Source organism: Meles meles, chromosome 19, assembly GCF_922984935.1.
Source record: "Meles meles chromosome 19, mMelMel3.1 paternal haplotype, whole genome shotgun sequence".
In the NCBI taxonomy this organism is placed as follows: domain Eukaryota; kingdom Metazoa; phylum Chordata; class Mammalia; order Carnivora; family Mustelidae; genus Meles; species Meles meles.
The window spans coordinates 39,257,333-39,274,517 of NC_060084.1; the positions used below are offsets into that span (position 1 = coordinate 39,257,333).

The window sequence follows — 17,185 nt, forward strand, 5'->3', positions numbered from 1 at the left end:
AAGGAAAAGGAGATGATCGTGTCACTCGCCCGCCCGCGGGGGCGCCGCGCCCCCGCTCCCGGCCCCGGGCCTGTCTAGGACCCCCGCCCCGTCCGGGGAGGGGGTGCCGCCCCTCCGCCCCCGCCCAGTGCGCGCACGCAGGGGCGCGGCGCCGGCCCGGCCCAGCTCGTCCCGGGGCGCTCGCTTACCCCCGCCCGCCCGGCTTCCCCACCCGGCCTCGCCCCCTGGCCGCCCCCCTCTGCCCCGCCCAAGCCGCACTCCTCTCCACCCGCCGCGTCCAAAGACCCCAGCTCGCTCCCCGGGCCTGGGCCCGCAGCCCCCGGGGATGCCAGGGCCCGCGGGCGGGCGCCGGCGCCCTCGAGGGAGGAGGCGGGCGCGGGCCGGAGTGGGTGGGGGTTGCTCTCAGACCCCGCGCCACCCGGGCTCCTCCCCCGGGACCCGCCGCCGCCACTTCCCCCAATTTTTTTTTCCCGGGCAAACTTTCCCGGGCCCGTCCCGGGGGTCGGTGTGGGAGGGGGTGCCTCCAAGTTTCCTCCTCTGCCTGGGAAGATCGCGGTCCCTCCACCCCCACCCCGACCCACGCCCCCTAGGCGCCCGGCCGCGCCCCCCACCCCTAGAGCTGGAGGATCCGAGGGCGGGACGGGGGCGGGGGAAGGAACTCGGGCTCTCAAGCCCATCCCCCGTCCCGGGGCGCCCCCGAGAGGGGGCCACCGCGCCCAGCGCCCGGCTTGCCACCAGTACTGGGCGAAAAGAATTGATTATTGGTTGGGTGATTGGGGTCGCTGAGGCGCCGAGCGGGCCGGACAGGCGGGCCCCGGAGAGGAGGAGCTGGCGGGGCTGCGTTGGCGGCAGGGCGACGCGGGTTCACTTACGGGCGGCCGCGAGGGCGCGGGTGGGCCGGAGCTCATTGGGACGACCCCCGGGCGGCGGCGGCTGAACGGGAGCCGGAGCCGGAGCGGCGCGGGCGGCGGCGCATCGATGCGCTGCGGGCTCGATTGCGTCTCCCTGGGCCAGCTCTTGGGCCGGGAATGGGGCGGCCGCGGCGGGGCTGGCTCCGGGCGCTGCCGGGCGGCGGTGGTGGGGGTGTGGGGGCGGCCGCCAGCCCCACGGTCCCCGAGGTGGCGCCGCTCCTGGGCGCCCCGGTTGGGGCCCGGGGGCTCCCTTGGGCCCCGCGTCCGACAGTCCCGGAGAGGGCCGGAGCCCCGCGCCCTGGGACTGGCTGCCTGAGCGTTCCTGGAGCTGCAAACCCCGGCCTTCTTCCTTCCTTTTTTTCCTTCCTTCCTTCTTTCCTTCCTTCCTTCCTTTTTTTTTTTTTAATGTTTCCTTTTCTTGTGTTTCTTTTCCCCTTTTCTTCTGCCCCCTCCCTGTATCTTTTTTTCTTTGTGATTGTTTATGTAAGTTTGTTTTAAAAGTTCACAGGCATGCTTTCTTTTCTTTTAGACCAGGAGACCGTGATCTCACCCAGACGGTAAGATCAAAAGTCTCCTCTCGCCCCCAGCCTGCGGGCTTGGGCTCGGTCCAGACGCCTCCTTGAATGCAGATGTGCCGCTGCCGTCCTCCCGGGCTATAAAGCCGCCTCCAGCGCCTTCGCGCGCGCCGGAGCGCTTGGAGTTGCGGGGTGCGGACCCCAGGCGGTTGCGGGGGAGTCGGAGTCGGGCTGCGGCTGGGCTCCCGGGCTGGTCGAGTGTGTGGCTGACTCGGGGGCGGGGGCGCGGCGAGCAGTTGGTGCCTGCGGCCGCAGAGGCTAAAGCGACTGCCCCTCCAGGCCCGGGAGACGCGGCCGTGGGGCGTGAAACGCTTCTTGCGAACGAGGAAACGGTGAGTTGGCAGACGCCGCCCGCGGCCTCTCGGTTCTGGTCGCGGCGCTGGGAGCCTCTTGCCTGAAGGAGGGTAGGTGCCCTGCGAGGTCAGCTCCTGCCCGCCCCCCGTTCACCTTCCCAACGCGGAGCGCCCACTTAAGCGCGCCGGTAGTGATGGGTGCACAGCGCTGGGCGCTGCGCACGGAAGGCTGAGAGTTTCGCCTTATGCTCCCCCTCCTCCTTTCCTTCCCCGCGCTGCTCTCCAAACCTCGTTCCCTCCGCCCCCTCCCCCTGCGGGCCGCGGCCTGAGCTCCTGTCTCCCAGCCGCCTGCAGCCACCGCCCGATCGCTACCTCGCCCTCCCCCGCTCAGGCGCCGCGCGCGGTGCGATCCGCCCTAACATCTGTCCGTCCAACCATTGGCGCATCCATCAGTGTCAGTGAGCTGCACATCGCAGCGACAGCCCGTCACGCGCAACACGGGCTATGCGGAGTGCATACTGCGACCGCGCTGCCTTGCCCGAACACTCAAACAGGGTTCTGGCCCGGCGTGGTACAGCCTGGAACCCTAATCTCTACGGTGTTCTTTTAACCATGAGCACCATCTTTAATATCAAGACCTCAAAACGGGACTAGTCTTGCAGGCCGTCCTTGGAATAGGGCAGGTAGAGAGGGACACTATCAACCTAGCCCTTGTAATTCCAAGTTCTCTTTGCCCCTTTTCTGTGGACTGGGTGTGGCGTAGGAGAAAAGGAAAGGGAGACTTCCCAAATCAGCACCAAGCACAATAGGTACCTGAATGCAGGGCCTAAATACACTTCAGCTGGGCCGAATCTGGGGCAGACCTTAGCCAGAAGGTATAAAGCTAAAACTTTGCCAGGCCCCACCTGGCTACTGCCTGACACGGCCTGACAGTGAGGACCCAGAGAAGGGGAAGGAAACGCGAATCCCAGGCAAAAAACGGGGACTCGATTTAGGGAGAAATGGTATCCGGATAGCAGCAAGTCTGTAATTAACATGCTATTTACGGAGGGAGAAAGGGCAGGGCCATACATATGTTGGAGAAGCCAGAGCGTTGCGGGTAGTTCCCCGCGCCATTCTCCAAGAATGCTGACCTCCGCTGTGGTTGCAAGTTCCCCTGCTTTTCTTCTTGCTTTCCCCACCCCTAGTTCCCCATCCCACTGCCCAGAGGACAAATATCTTCATATATGTGCCTGATCAGTTTGGCCAGGCCAAAAGGTCTGTCTTGTCCTGCCCCTAAGAAGTTCAAGGGAAGGGCGCACGGAGGACCTACTCCTTGGACATCTGCGGGGTGGCGGTCCCCTGCATTTTACCTGACTTTATTCCTACTGCAAATATTTCTGTCCGGGTGTCTGGTGAGTTCTGCCCCCTCAAGAGTCGACTACAGGAGCGGGTCAAAACCTGGGCTTGTCTTCGTTGCCCGATTCACGAGTTAGAAGGGATGAAGGAGCCGCTCTCCGGCGAGTGCCGGGAGCCAGGTCTGCGCGGCACTGGAGGAGGCCGGAGAGACGGCCGCAGCGGCGCACACAGAGGCTCCTTCCTATGGGTAGGAGGGACCGCGCTCCAGGGTGCGGCCGAACCGCTTCCACGCTAGACTAGAGGGCGGAAAAGCCGGCGCCCGGCGGAGAAGCTAGAATTCTGCAGAAGGTAAAACTGTGTAGAAATCTTTCTACCCCGCTCTGAGGAGTTGCAGATACCTCTGAAAAGCAACAGCAGGCTTCCGCTCGCGCGCAGGCACCTGGTTAACTTAGCCCAGTGAGTCACGCAAAAAGTAACCCCCTAGGCCAGTTAGAAGCTCCCATTTTGGGGAGGTGCCGCTTTTCCGGATTTTTTTTTTTTAAATCCCTGAAAACAAAAGAAGGACAAGCGGGCTGAGGAGCAGTGGAGGGACACATCGAAATGCCCAAAGGCAAGTGCCCATAGGAGACACAGACAGCTCTCACTGCGCTCCCACGCAGCGGGGTGGGCCACGCTTATGGGCCCAGAAAATTCCCACGGGCCACGAAGACCATTCCAGAGCCCCAAGATTGCGACTTGGGCCCAGTGGTACCCTGCCCCTCCTCCCTGGCATTGCGATGAGCCCTAATCAGTGCAAATCCTCCCAAATACTAGTTCTTCAGGTCAAGGGTTAGAAATGTGATGCCAACCTTTTGAGCTCTGCGAGCTGTGGGCACTACTCTTCCAGGCCTATCTGCGTGGGTCTGCCCCAACCTGGGAAACCTTCCTGAACTTGGCCAACCAGAGACCCACGGTGGGGGGCGGGGGGGGGGGGAGGATCTGGGCGGTGGGAGGGTCAAACACAGGTGTGGCTGGGAACAAGTGTTCAGTGGAAGGGCAGGGAGCTGGCCCATAACATACTGCTGAAGTCTAAGGAAGGACCGGGGCAGTGGCAGTCCAAGGTTGTGTTCAAGGTGCAAATGAGGCCAGTGGGTGACAGTCTGCCTGACCCAAGGAAGGCAAGGTAGGTCCTCACTTGGGATGGCCACAGAGGGAAATGCTGCTGGAAAGAAAGCATCCTTGATGCTGCCAATCCAGGGCGGATAGCCAGGGTAGGCCAAGGTCCCAGGAACTTAGGGGCCTAAACCCAGGGCACGAAGAGGGGTTCTCTGTGCCCTCCGGGCAGAACAGGCCACCTGGAGGGACAAAGCATGCTGGGTGGAGCATGCAGGGAGCCTGCCCCGCCATTTCGTAGTGTGAAGGTACCAGTGGAGGGCCTTTTGGGAGCCCGCTAACTGCCCAGCAATGCCAAGAGAGGTAGTACCAAGTCCTCTTCCTACCTGTGCCCCCCGCCCCGAGATGCTGGCCTCCGGCTGCCCCCTTACACACTTCCTCACACTACTGTCTGGGCTAGGCAAAGGAAAACCCCGTGACGCAGAGAAGCTGCCTGCCTCCACCTGCACACCTCAACCAGGAACTGAGCCCAGGACCTCAGGCCCCTGCCTAAGCGCTAGAGACTTGAACCCTGGGGCCAGACCCTCGCCAGGCGGTAAACTGTTTGCTAAAAGTGCATTTACATAACAGCGAAGTTTATTTCTCTTATTCCGGTAGCTTTGTTTTAACGAACCAGATGTTTTGTCTGTAAATTCTCCTAAGAACTTTTACAGTTTTGACGTGAAATAAACCTTTGAAAATCGGAGCCATAGATTAATACCACTTCTGTGGGGCCCTGAGGGAGCTGCATCAGGCATGCCTGGATGTGAGCTGGGGTTGAACTAGCAGGGGGGGCAGATCAAGCTTCGAAGAAACTTAGGAGACTGCTGTCTCCCAAGGTCAAGGACCGGTGTTGGGGCATGAAACACTCCCCGCCCCCAACACACACACAGAGGTACACAGACTCCCACCTCTTCCCCTCCCGGGGTTTACTGCTTTGTAAATTTGTTGTAGCTGGGAGCACAGTGGTCTGGTCCAATTTTCCCAACTATGCTCACTGCATCCCACCATTCCCAGTAAGACCACTGGACTCCGAGGCCTGTGGCCTTTCTCTGGCCAGGCATGATGTCCCTGGTCTTTTGGGGGGAGAGGCAGAGGAAGGTGGCCCCAGGCAGACCCTGAACTGCCAGCATGACTGGACCTTAAGAAACTCTGGATTGAAACTGACCCAGCCGAGCCACTTAGGAAGTGAGGGCTGGCAGGTCCCCCTCTTCAATGCCTCATTTTTATGGACTCGAAATTTCCAGGCAATTATAGTTGTGTTAAAACAAAAAGAAAACTATATACCTAACAGGGAGGGAAGGAACGCGGTTATTCGAGGGGAACCAGGTCTTCCTACCTACCCATCTCCTGGTTGGGTGATTCCTAGGGACCACTTTCTCCAATTTCCTAAGATGGGCTAGGAATCACCCCCCTCCCCCCAGCTTGTCTGTGCTCCTAGTCTAGCATCTTTAGATTTGGAAAGTTCAATTAGGACCTCTCCCCTTTCTTCTGTAATTTTTCAAGCTCAATCATCTACCGAACTTTCAAAAACTTTTCAGGAGACCTACGATTTAATAAAGAAAATGAGTCTTTGCATTTTGGTCTAAGGAGGACCCATACACATTAAGTCTACTTCGGAGGGAGCAATTACTGGCGAAATGCCCTTCGGTCCAATCTCTCCTGCCTACTTTGACTTGTGCGGGAATTTCCCGAATTACTCGCTGTGGAATGGTATGTTTTTTTTCCCACTCTGGATGAAATGGATTTTTGGAAACCATTTGGGCAGAGCTCAAAAAAACAGAAACAAAAAACTACCTTGGAGATGGGTGCAGGCGCGGTGGGACTCACCCCTGGCTGGAAGGGACCAGTACTTTGCTGCTAGCTGGGAAGTAAAGTGCCCATCTCTCCCCCGCTGTTGCAAGAGATGCCCGGCACGAGTCGTGTTTCTGAACCAATGCGTGGGCACCCCAGTGTGAGGCTGTGTCCGGGCTCCTATGTAGGAACCCTAGGAGGAGGAGGGGGTCTCAGATATCAAACCACCCGCTCTTCGAAGACCAGACAGCCCAGCTTTGCATGCCTGGTGACCTCATTAACTAGCCGGAGAATTTTCAAGAGGAGGAAGAATCTCGTTTCCTTTTCTCTTTCCCTAAATCGCTCTTCTTTTCTGGCATACACATTATGGTTTTGTGTTCCTCCCTGAATTTACAAACGGGAAAGACCGAGGGCAATTCTCAGTAGGACAGGTACAAGAGAGTGGGGCACTGGGCTGGGTCTTCGTTCTTTCTCATTTTTTTTTTAATTTCTTGAAGCCTGGTGCACATCACCGGTATATCCAGAATAGGAGAGCCAGAGATCTTTGGGACAAGGTTGTCAGAAGGGTCAGATTCTTTGTATGCAGGTAGTTTCTGACCTCAGAGGCTCTGACAGCTCCAAGATTTTCCTCCTCTGTAGAGAAGCTGTGAATTCTTTCTTCTGTTTTCCTCTTCCTGACACTTCTCTTTTCCCCATCTCTTTCATCTTCTTCCACCCCCCCCCCCTTCTCCGGATTGCTTTTTTGTGTTTCCTCTTCTATCAGTCCCCTCCCCAACCCCCACAAGAATTCGCAAAAGTTCTCCATTTCGGGTCTACCAAGCGCTCACCCCAAAGGGTCCTCCTCTCTGTGGCAAGGCAGGGGCGGTCACCCGACGCACAGCTCACAAGGGAGCAAGGTAGTTTGTAGTCGCTGTAGCTTTTTAGGTGGGCGTGGGGAGAGGTCAGAAATAGGTTGGCACTTGATTTAAAATAAAAGAACATGTTAAAGAAGTTTCAAAGCTGCCAATAAAACCCCTTAAGTGGCTTGTGATTCAGTGCCTGGAGTTGCGACGATGGCATTGGTAAATGACTCCAATGCCCAAAGAAAAATATTACAAATGCCGCTGTCTCGGCCACCAATCGGGCGCCGCTCTCCCGCGCGGGCGGCGGCTCCTCTCCGGCGCGGAGGGCACCCGTATTTGCATGATAAATTGACCAGACTGGCGGCAGCCAATGAAATATTCAAATTAGGCCGGGGGTAAGGGGTGGAGTCCCTGAGGCTCCCCCTGGAGCCCGCCGCGGGAGCTCGCAGTACCACCTCTCCCTCAGCGCCCTCTAGAGGTGGGCTATCGGGGGCCGTCGCTCCAGCCCCAGGCTGGAGGAGTAGGGACAGGGAGGTTGTGGGTTCAGGTTGCTCTCAGGGCCGCCCTCCTGGACTAGGTGCGCTGTGGTCCCCTCGCGCGTCTTGCACTTGGATGACTTGGATGTGTTGGTGGATTGCAGGGGCAGGTGGTGACCTCTGAAGAAGGGGTTCGAGAAGAGCTCTAGCCCCTTCACCCTAACCCCCCTTTCCTAGGTTCTGCTGACCTAGCTGAAGTTAAAAGAGCATGGTTGCTCCATGAACATAGTTTCAAGACAAGACCCTTGCCCACCCAAGTCTATGATACCTTCCCCAAAGCGCCGCAATACTGAAATTCTGGAGCATGCAAAACCAGCTCTCCCTGAACAGAGAACTGTTTGCCCACGGAGACCCCGAAGTCCAGGGTGCTGGGCGCTAGGACTAGGTTGGGACACCCCAGAGCCTGGGCCCCACCTCGGACCTTAGTTAGGCTGTGGGAACCCCGCTCCTGGGAAAAGCAGGCAGTGTTACTATGCTGACAATGGCTCTTGTCAGGCTGGGATCCTCCCCTGGGAAAACATGTCCTGGAGAAAGTGCCCAGACCTCCAGGCAGAGGATCCTGTGAATGTGCAAAGGCATGCCAGGAGGAAGGTGTGCACAGGCTGCAGATGCCCAGCATGGAGGGGTGTGGAAATCAGTGTGTGTTCAAGTGCACAGACAATGGATGGGCTGTGTCACTGTGCTGACCTGTGGGTGTGCAGGAAAACAGGACTCCACAGGACCCAGGCAAGCTGCCCTCCTGGCCTGGCTCCTCCTTGTGGCTCCAGACTTAGCAGGGGGCTTCGCACAGAATACTGGGTTGGCTTGTGCCAAGGATCAAGGGGTATATCTTGTACCCAAGCATCTCTCCCCTCCCCCCAGCCCCCTAGCCCATCCTGTGCCAAGTACCCTGGGGCCTGGCACCCCACATCAGCAGCCTTATTTTTAAAGTACAGAGTTTTTGGAAGTTCAATTGTCTTTTCCTGTGCTGGCCTGGCGAGAATGTTGTTCTTTTTCCATCTCAACAGGACTTAGAGTAGGGTCCCCGCCAAAAACTGCTCCAAAGGGTGGTGCTTGATCTCCATCCACCCTTCCTTCTAGCCAAATGATGGTCAGGCTGAAGGGAAGTCCAAGTTCCTGCCCAAAGAGCCTTCTAGCTACCTCTCTAGGAGACACTGAGCTTAGGCGGTCATCTGCAGGGGGCAAGGGGCAAAAGGGCTGAAGCAGGAGGTGGGGGCAGGTAGTGTTCTGGAGCCTGGCAGAAGGCTGCCCAGCTAACATTTGTAAATGCACACAGGAAAAAAAAAAAAAATAGCTACTGAATACAATTTGAGAGACACAAGATTTTGACTTTTGATCACCTTAAAGCTGTTATGAACACTTTCAAAATATATTGCCCAAATAGGGGAATTGAATGATAAAGAAGCCTTTTGCATCATTTAAGGTTTTTTTAAGGAATGCTTTTGCTAAAGAGAAGGTGTTTGCTGGGACTACACTGGAGAACAGCTGGTGGTGGGCTAGGTTCATGTATAAAAAGGGCCTCCCTGCTTCCAAGAGAACCCTCAGCCCCAGCCCACTTGAATGCCTGGGGATAAGGTTCCCAGGAGGAGAAAGCCTGTGGCCCCTGAGGCAGTGAGGGCAGGCTCAGGAAGGGAGGGGGCCCTCCCAGAGGTCTGGCTTACTTTGCAGGACAAAGAGCCCCCCGCCCCCATGAGCCCACAAGCCCCCCTTACTCCTCCTCACACCTCACCTGTAGGCCAGGACCAATGAGACTTGAAAATGGGCCAGAGTCATTCTCCAACAGTGAAATTTGTCAAGGAGACACTCCCATCTCAAATGTCCAGAAATGTAAGCTGCTCCCTCTCAAGGACAGCACTATCTAGGGCACGTCGTTGAGAGTCAAGAAGGTAGACAGTAAAGGTGAGAAATTAGGAAGCTGGCTCTCCAGCCCAGCACCTTGCCCTACCTGAACCAGACAAGGCGCAAGGAATGAGGGAGCAGTCTGGAAGGAGTGAGGGAGAGCAACTAAATGGTGTGTCTTAGGAGAGAAGTAACTGCCGGCAGCATAGAAGGGTCAGACCCACGGTGGTGAGTATAACGTGGGTGTGCACCTATCCTTGACAGGTGAATGTGACTTCTGACCGTGTGATGCAGGGCTGGAGCTCATGACCCGGACAGATCGCTCCCCCCACCCCTCATTCAGCCTTGTCTCTTTCAGTTCTCTCCATCTTAAGCACCGAGTAGGGACTCAGGGAGGAAAAATCCAATTAAAGTTGGAGATGCCCTTTGAAATCTTTGCCTCTTTGTGTACATACTGGGAGCTTTCCGGGTCAGACAGGGGTTTGAAGGAGGAGCAGCATTCCTAGCTGTGTGTGCCTGTGGGCAAGTCACAGTAGAGCCCACCGCCCGGGTGCTAGTAAGGCTCACATGGGCTGAGGCATGTGGGTGCCTTGGTGAAGAGCTCAGCACGAGGTAGCCACTGTGAGAAGGGTAGCCACAGGGTCAGACCTCTCTGTAGACAGGCTTAGAAGTGGGGTTATGTTGGATGCACCCCAGGGTGCAAGCAGGTGCTTGGACTGGGGCAAAAAGAAAGGAAGAGGGAGATGCTGGAGGCACAGTGGTGCCCAGGCCTCCTGACTTCCTGGGAAGAGTGAGCATTCGCAGGGGCGAATAAGGCGGATCCCTCCAGGTTTTTCCGGGAGCTAATTAAAGGAAGGGGCATGGTGAAGAGCCTCCCTGATATTTCTGTTTTCCCTGTTAGTAGTGACTGGAATGTGAGCCATTCAGGTCAGATGGAAAATAGAAGCCTGGAAAATCTGACACTCATTGATTTGCTCTCTGCCATCGCTACTCGCGAGAGGAAGAAATGTGACTTCAAAATTGCAATTAGGAACCAGCCCGCTAAGGGTTCCTTGCATGAGCTCCCGTGCTGTGCAGATCACAGGCCTGCCTCTTCTCATTTCCTGAGGAAGTAGGTTCATTCATAGTTTTCAATGAAGCAGGCAAGGCAAATATGTCATGCCCCCCCCCCCCCCCAGTAGTGCTCATACCTGCTGGTCTGGCGCCTTCCTCTCCTTTTGGTCAGGTCTTTGAAAGCATGGCAATTTCCCCAATGTTTTAAAAGTATTAACTTCCTTTCAAACATTCTTTAACCTTTAATGTTTTGTAACTTGATGAAAAGGTCATTTTGTTCTGAAAATGCAGCTGTTCCATAATTGTTCAGCTATCAGAGTGAATTCCATCCAAATCCCGAATTCTTTAACGGGATCCAAACCAGCACGCACACGCCTGTGCACACATATGCATACGCTCACAGCAAAACATAGGTTAGTACTTTCCAATAGACTTCTATATACATGAATATATTTAAATATTTGTGTCTGTACACGGACATATACTCATAGGGACTTGGAATAGGGTTACTATGTGCCCCCCCCTTCTTTATGCAGGATCCGTTCCAGGACCCCTGGTGGATGTCTGAAACTGAATGCTAACAAACCCTGTATATCCTATGACTTTTCCTATCCATACACACGCAGGATGAAGTTTAATTTGTCAGTTAGGTATGACTAAGAGATTAACAGCAATAACTAATAATAACATAGAACAATTCTAACAGTATATGGTCATACGAGTTATGTGAGTGTGGTCTCTCTCTGAGTGTCTGATTGTGCTGTACTCACCCTTCTTCTGGTGATGATGTGAGATGATAAAATGCCTCCGTGATGCCATGAAGTGAGCTCAGCGATGTGGGCACTGTGACATTGCGTTAGTGACGATGGGCCTCCTGTCCCTACATCAGCAGGATCATCTGCTTCTGGAACACGGCTGAACGCGAGTAACTGAGACCACACAGACAGCAGAACCACAGATACGAGGGCTTCTATAATATCTCTAGCATTTTCACAAAATGACTTCTCTGCAGGAAAGCCTCTATAAAACTTAGTTTTCTGGAATGCACAGGTGTGCTAACCATTCAATACTAATCATTTATTATGCAGGGCACTTGTTACTGATTTCTTAAAAAAGACTTAGTCAATGTCGAATTTAACAATTCACTGCTGTCCCTGCAGTAAATGCCCCTGGAGGCCCAGAAGAATTGAGATGTGTTTCCCACTGTCCCCTTACTCAGTGTCAGCTCCCCGGTGGTCCTGGGCTCTGGTAGCGGTCCTCTGCTTTGTCTCTCTTTCTAAGCTGACGCATTCTTGGAAACAGACTTCTGAGTCTGTTGGATTTACATTTAAAATGGAGTTAATAGACTCAAATAAGACCCAGAAAGTATTTTCTGCAAGGAAACGGCATGGTTTATGCCCGGACCCCACAGCATCTATTTTCCTGCCTCGAGAGGTATTGGGCGTGGCCTCCTGCACTTCCAGTTCTGATGGTTGAATTTCTAAGATGACAGTCCTCCAGCTAAATCAGAAGGCGTTGGGTAGAACAGCTCACCTTATGTCTCTGTGGACTGGCGTAAGAAACAGATCTGATCTGAAGTGTAGTGAATCAGTAAGAGCCCTCTGTAAGGTTAATACTCATATCAAACTTAAGAGAGGAGATGGATACTTGACAAAGAATACAATGTTTCCTTAAAAGCAAATACTTCTAGGGACACCTGGGTGGCTCAGTGGGTTAAGCCTCTGCCTTCGGCTCAGGTCATGTTCTCAGGGTTCTGGGATTGAGCCCCGTATCGAGATCTCTGCTCGGCAGGGAACCTGCTTCCTCCTCTCTCTTTACCTGCCTCTCTGCCTACTTGTGATCTCTCTCTGTCAAATAAATAAATAAATTCTTAAAAAAAAAAAAAGAGCAAATACTTCTAAAAGGCCTCTGTCTGGGATAAATGGTAATGAAGTACCACAAAGCTGAGGACCGTCTAGATAGTCTCTCTTTGGGGCCAGTCCTCCAGAATTCCTCACTCAGAATCACTCATTCCATAGTTAATGGCATCAGACTGGTTTCTGGAATTTCTCTAGAATCTGATTTTTTTTTTCACTCCTTATATTTCTGTGTGTGAGATATGTTACAGATGTAGAAGAATATGTAAATCACCTGTATGCTATAAGTAATATCATAAAACCAACAACTGGGTAACCACCACTCTATCACCAGAGCCCCCCCTCGCCCCCAACACCCTCCAATGAGAACCCCCTTTCCTGGAGGCCACTACCATGTTGACTTTTACCCCTTTATGGCCTTGCTTTGTGGTTTCAGCACACAGGTGCTCATTGCTGTGCGTGTTTTCCAGCTTGACATAAGCGAAGTCGTATTGCACGAGTTATTTTGTGTCTTCTTTCTTTCACTCAGCACCGCATTTGTGAGACTTAACTTGTGGATGCATGCCCTTGGTCATTTTCAAAGCCATGGACCGCAACCTTATTGCCATATAGTAGTTTTCTTTTTTTTCCCCAGTTGTCCAGCTCTTATGAAAAACGCCACTGTGACCACACTTACTCATGTGTTGTGCGCACGTGTGAAAGAGCCCGTTTGGGACACGTTTATGTGAAGTGGCATTGTTCCGTTGTCCGGCACGTAGACCTACAACCCCCGACTGTTCTCCAAAGAGATGATGTCACTTTTCACTCCCAGGAGCTATTTTTAAGTCTTTCCATTGTTCTACCTCCTTGTCAGCCTATGATAGTATTAGCTATTTTCTCCCGCTTCTTTTCCATGCTTCCTAATCTAGGGGTTGTGGTTGCTGTTCCCCCTCACCTTGTGTTTAGCTTGCGTTCCCACGAACGCTAAGGAGATTGAGCACTTGTGGGTATGTGTGTGGTCATTTGGATGTCCTTTTCCTGAGGGCCCTGTCCAAGTCCTTTTCCCATTTTCTGTTGGAGGTACGTGTCCTCTTGTTTCAAGTGGCTTTGGAACTTGAGATGTTTTGAGGAGATCCCTAAGCGCGCTTCTGAGGATGCTTTAGTCGGCAAGTGATACAGCCCCTGACTCACACTAGCTTAAGGAAATTGTCTAGTGGTGGATCGTGGCTAGATTATACAAACAGAAACCCAGTTTGCTCTGCCCTCTGACTGCTTAGCTCGTGTTTTTGGTGTCAGCTCGTCCCCAGTGGTCTTGTGATTTCAAGAGGGCCTCCAATAGTAAGTGAAACTGCTTGCTTCTTAGTCCACATCCAACAGAAACGAGAATCAGAAACTTACCGCTGATCCGGGGGAGCTCCATCCTTCCCTTCAGTTTCAGGGCCCCATTCTGTGGACCAGTCGTGATCACCAGGGAATGCAAAGCCTTGATTGGGTTAATGAGCATCCTTTGTAGGAGGAAATGAAAAAGGGTGGGGGGAGAATCAGCTTCAAAAGGCCAGCACATTGACCGCCAAGACTGCTGAACTAAACTCTAAAACTTATTTTTTAAATTTTCATAGAGTAAAATTTGCTCTTTTGGTATATAGGTCTCTGAGTTTTTTGTTTTTCTCTTTTTGGGTTTTTTTTTTTTTAATGTTATGTTAGTCACCATACCCCACATCATTAGTTTTTGATGTAGTGTTCCATGATTCATCATTTGCATATAACACTCTATGGTCATTACAACACGTGTCCTCCTTAATATCCTTCACCGGGCCACCCTATCCCCCCACCGCTCTCCCCTCTGACACCCTCAGATTGTTTCCCGGAGTCCATAATCTCTTATGGTTCATCTCCCCCTCTGATTTCCCCCCTTCAGTTTTCCCTTTTTTCTTCTAATGTCGCTGCGTTTTGACAGATTTCTAGAGTCATAGAACCACCACAACTAATGTTTGAAATACCTCTGTCACCCCAAAACACAACCTTGCTGCTTTTTTGTAGTCCGAGGGTCCTCTCGCCCTTCACTCCCACATCCCCCACACCCGGAAGCACTGATCTGTTCTTCCTCCCTATAGTTTTGCCTTTTCCAAAATGTGATCTAAATGGAATGATACAGGATGTCGCCTTCTCGGTCTGGCTTCTTTCGCTTCATACAATGTATCTGAGGTTGATTGACCCGTGTGTAGATTGAATCCATATTCTGTATGGAGATCCCACAGTCTACCCATGCACAGCCGAAACACAACTGAGTTGTTTCTAGTTTAGGGGTGATAATGAAGAAAGCTGTCAGAAACATGGGCATGCAGGTTTTGCATGAACATAAGTTTTCTTTCTCCTGGGTCTCAACACCCAGAAGTGGGATCTCTGGGTGCTGGGTCATACGTTAAGAGTGTGTTTAACTTTATAAGAAGCTGTCAAACTGTTTTCCAAAGTGACCTTATCATGTTGCAGCCCCACCAACAGGGAATGAAAGCTCTCTCGCTTCTGAAGAGGTCTTAATGGGTGTGGAAGTGTTTTACAGGAAGCAAGGGCGCTGCAGGAGCAGGGATGTAGCGGGGATTCAGAAGCGATACTTTGAAACTCTCAACTCCTGCGGGGCTCCTCGTGCATCCTGCCACGTGCAGACAGGACATTTCAATTTCCAGGGCATTTGCTTCTCTGAAGGGAGACAGGAAAGCATCCTTCTACCCATCTTACAAATGAGCACAAAGCGTGGCCCCTCTCTCAGTTAGCCAGCCTGGCTTTATCTAGTACCATAAGGAGCAAGATTCCATGGCCTCTGGTTTTATTCCAAAAGCCACAAAGCAAAATGAAGTGTGTGCATTTGGAGCACTATGGTGTTGTGTGGCAAGAACTAGGCAAAGGAACCCATCGAAACGTGTAATCAGAATGTCAGAGTGGGGGACAGGAGCAACTCTCACTTCAGATGTGAGAACCTATCCCTTATCCTGTCCTAGAAGCATGGGACTCTGGAATCCACTTCCCAGGTGCAGGGCAGGGTCCCACCAAAGGGGAGCTGGGACCAGCTTATCAATCAGGGTTGCTGTGCGCTCAGGAGTAGGGATGAGGTTAACCTGCTCATACGCTAGCCCCTGCTTACATCCCCCACACCTCTTCTTTCATCTGAGTGCCCATTTCTGAGGCACCTTCACATTTCAAACGTCCTGAGAATATGTTTAATTAGAACTTGGCCATACAGCCTTTTAAAATAAAACAGAAGGGACCAGCTAATTATATCGCTCAGCATTCTGTGGCAAACATATATTTTTTTTAATAAAACACTTTCCTAACCAGGGTAATCCCTAGAGATGCAAATCCTCATTTATAAGAAGTTTCCCAAAGGGAGTTAAAGAGAAGATGCCCTTATAAAGAAAAGAGACAAAGAGAGTGGGGAAGTGTCTTCAAAGAGCTTTTAAAAGGTACACTCGTTCTGAGGTTGAAGGAGAGCTATTTTAAAGATGCAGATTTTTATTTCAAATGTCTCATGATTCTTCCCTGTATTTTTGATAATTTATATCCTTTTCTCCCCTTTGGATTATTACCACAAATGCCCATATTTCTCATTCTGGTATTTTTCCTAAGTACAGTATTTAAATAAATGAGTGATTTTCTCAAAATGCACTTTATCTCCTGCTGCTTCTCCCCTCCTCTTTCTCTGTGACTAACCCCTGACCAGTCCTGCAGGCGGCCCAGTGTTGCGCAGAGTGTGGGGCAGGGGGTGGCGTCCTTCCCCGAAGTCTCTGTGGCTCAGGAGGGGAGGGAAGGACTTAGCCTCTCTGGCAGTGAGTCTCTGGAAGTGGCGGCCCGAGGGACATTTGCACTCACAAGACTGACAGCCCCCGTGCATTATAGTGATAATACTGTAGCTAACGTGCGCTCGGGGTTACTGCACACCTGGCAACAGGCCAAGATGTATAGGGATCTTATCTCATTTAATCCAACCAATGCTGAATGAAATGCAGGTGTTCTCACCCCACTTTGCAGAGAGGGGGTGGTGAGACCAGGAAAGGTAAGGAACATGCTAAGAACCTCATGGCCATGTGAAGGGGTAGGGCTTGAACTTAAACTCAGGTCTGTAGGCCCCAGCGCTCAACCCCTTCCCCTCCACGCACAAGGCTCAGGGACACCGCACCTTCTAGAATGTGCTCTGAGCCTCTATTCTTGGTACACTCTCTGGCACAGGTCCTGCATTTCCCATTGAGTGCTGCGTCAGATTAGAGTCCTGGCAGAAGAAACAAAGTGCCTTCAAATTAGGATTGGGCAGGAGGATCTCCCAAAGAGGCTGTTGGCCAAGGTGAAGGGAAAGGTGAGCAGAGCACAGGAGAAGAGTCACAGAACTGGTGGAAGTAACCCCCAGGTCTGCAGGGCAGGGGTTCACATCTGGGGTCTGGAGGACAGATGGAGTGTGGCCAGGGGCGTCTTTAGAGCCATGACCTTCAGAAGACTGATCAGGGGATGGCGCCCTTGGACAACCCTGTCTCCTCATCCTTTGCTTTCCCACCAGGACTGCCCTTTGGAAGAACCCATCAGAAGGTAATCAGCAAAGGTCATGCAGACATCCAGGCTGGCTGTCCAGGCTGGTCTCCCCAACACAGCTCAGGGGAATCAGCCCAGTGCAAGCGCTCCTGCAAAGCCCCCCTGGGCGCTGCCTCTGTGCTGGGAGGGAGGACAGGGAGGTAGCCGTGGCCTCCAGGTGGGATCTTAGGAGGAGGCCTTGACTGGGCTGAGACTCAGGGATGCACCAGGTTCAAGGAACCTCAGTATGCAGGATGCACTTTCACGGAGAAGGTTTGCCGTTTGCCTTGTGATCATGCCTGCCTTGGAGGGACAGGCAGAAAGGGACGTGCCTGTCCATCCACAGCCATTCGCAACACTCAGGCCAACTCCTGAGGCTGGCCCTTTTGACCCGAGACATAATATGTGAAATTCTTTTCTATCAAAAGCTTATTAAATAAAATTTAGTTGGAAAAAATGGAAAGAAGAAGAGAGAAGTCATTTA

At 52.8% G+C, this 17,185-nt stretch overlaps 1 long non-coding RNA gene across 1 annotated transcript in view; it reads left to right on the plus strand.

Moving 5' to 3' along the window:
- The first annotated feature begins 1,361 nt into the window (after positions 1-1,361).
- The window catches only part of LOC123931082, a 48,054-nt gene continuing 32,230 nt past the window's right edge, over positions 1,362-17,185 (plus strand). Inside the window, exon 1 of the long non-coding RNA XR_006816219.1 lies at positions 1,362-1,818. This is a non-coding gene — a long non-coding RNA (uncharacterized LOC123931082). The remainder of the gene's footprint in view (positions 1,819-17,185) is intronic.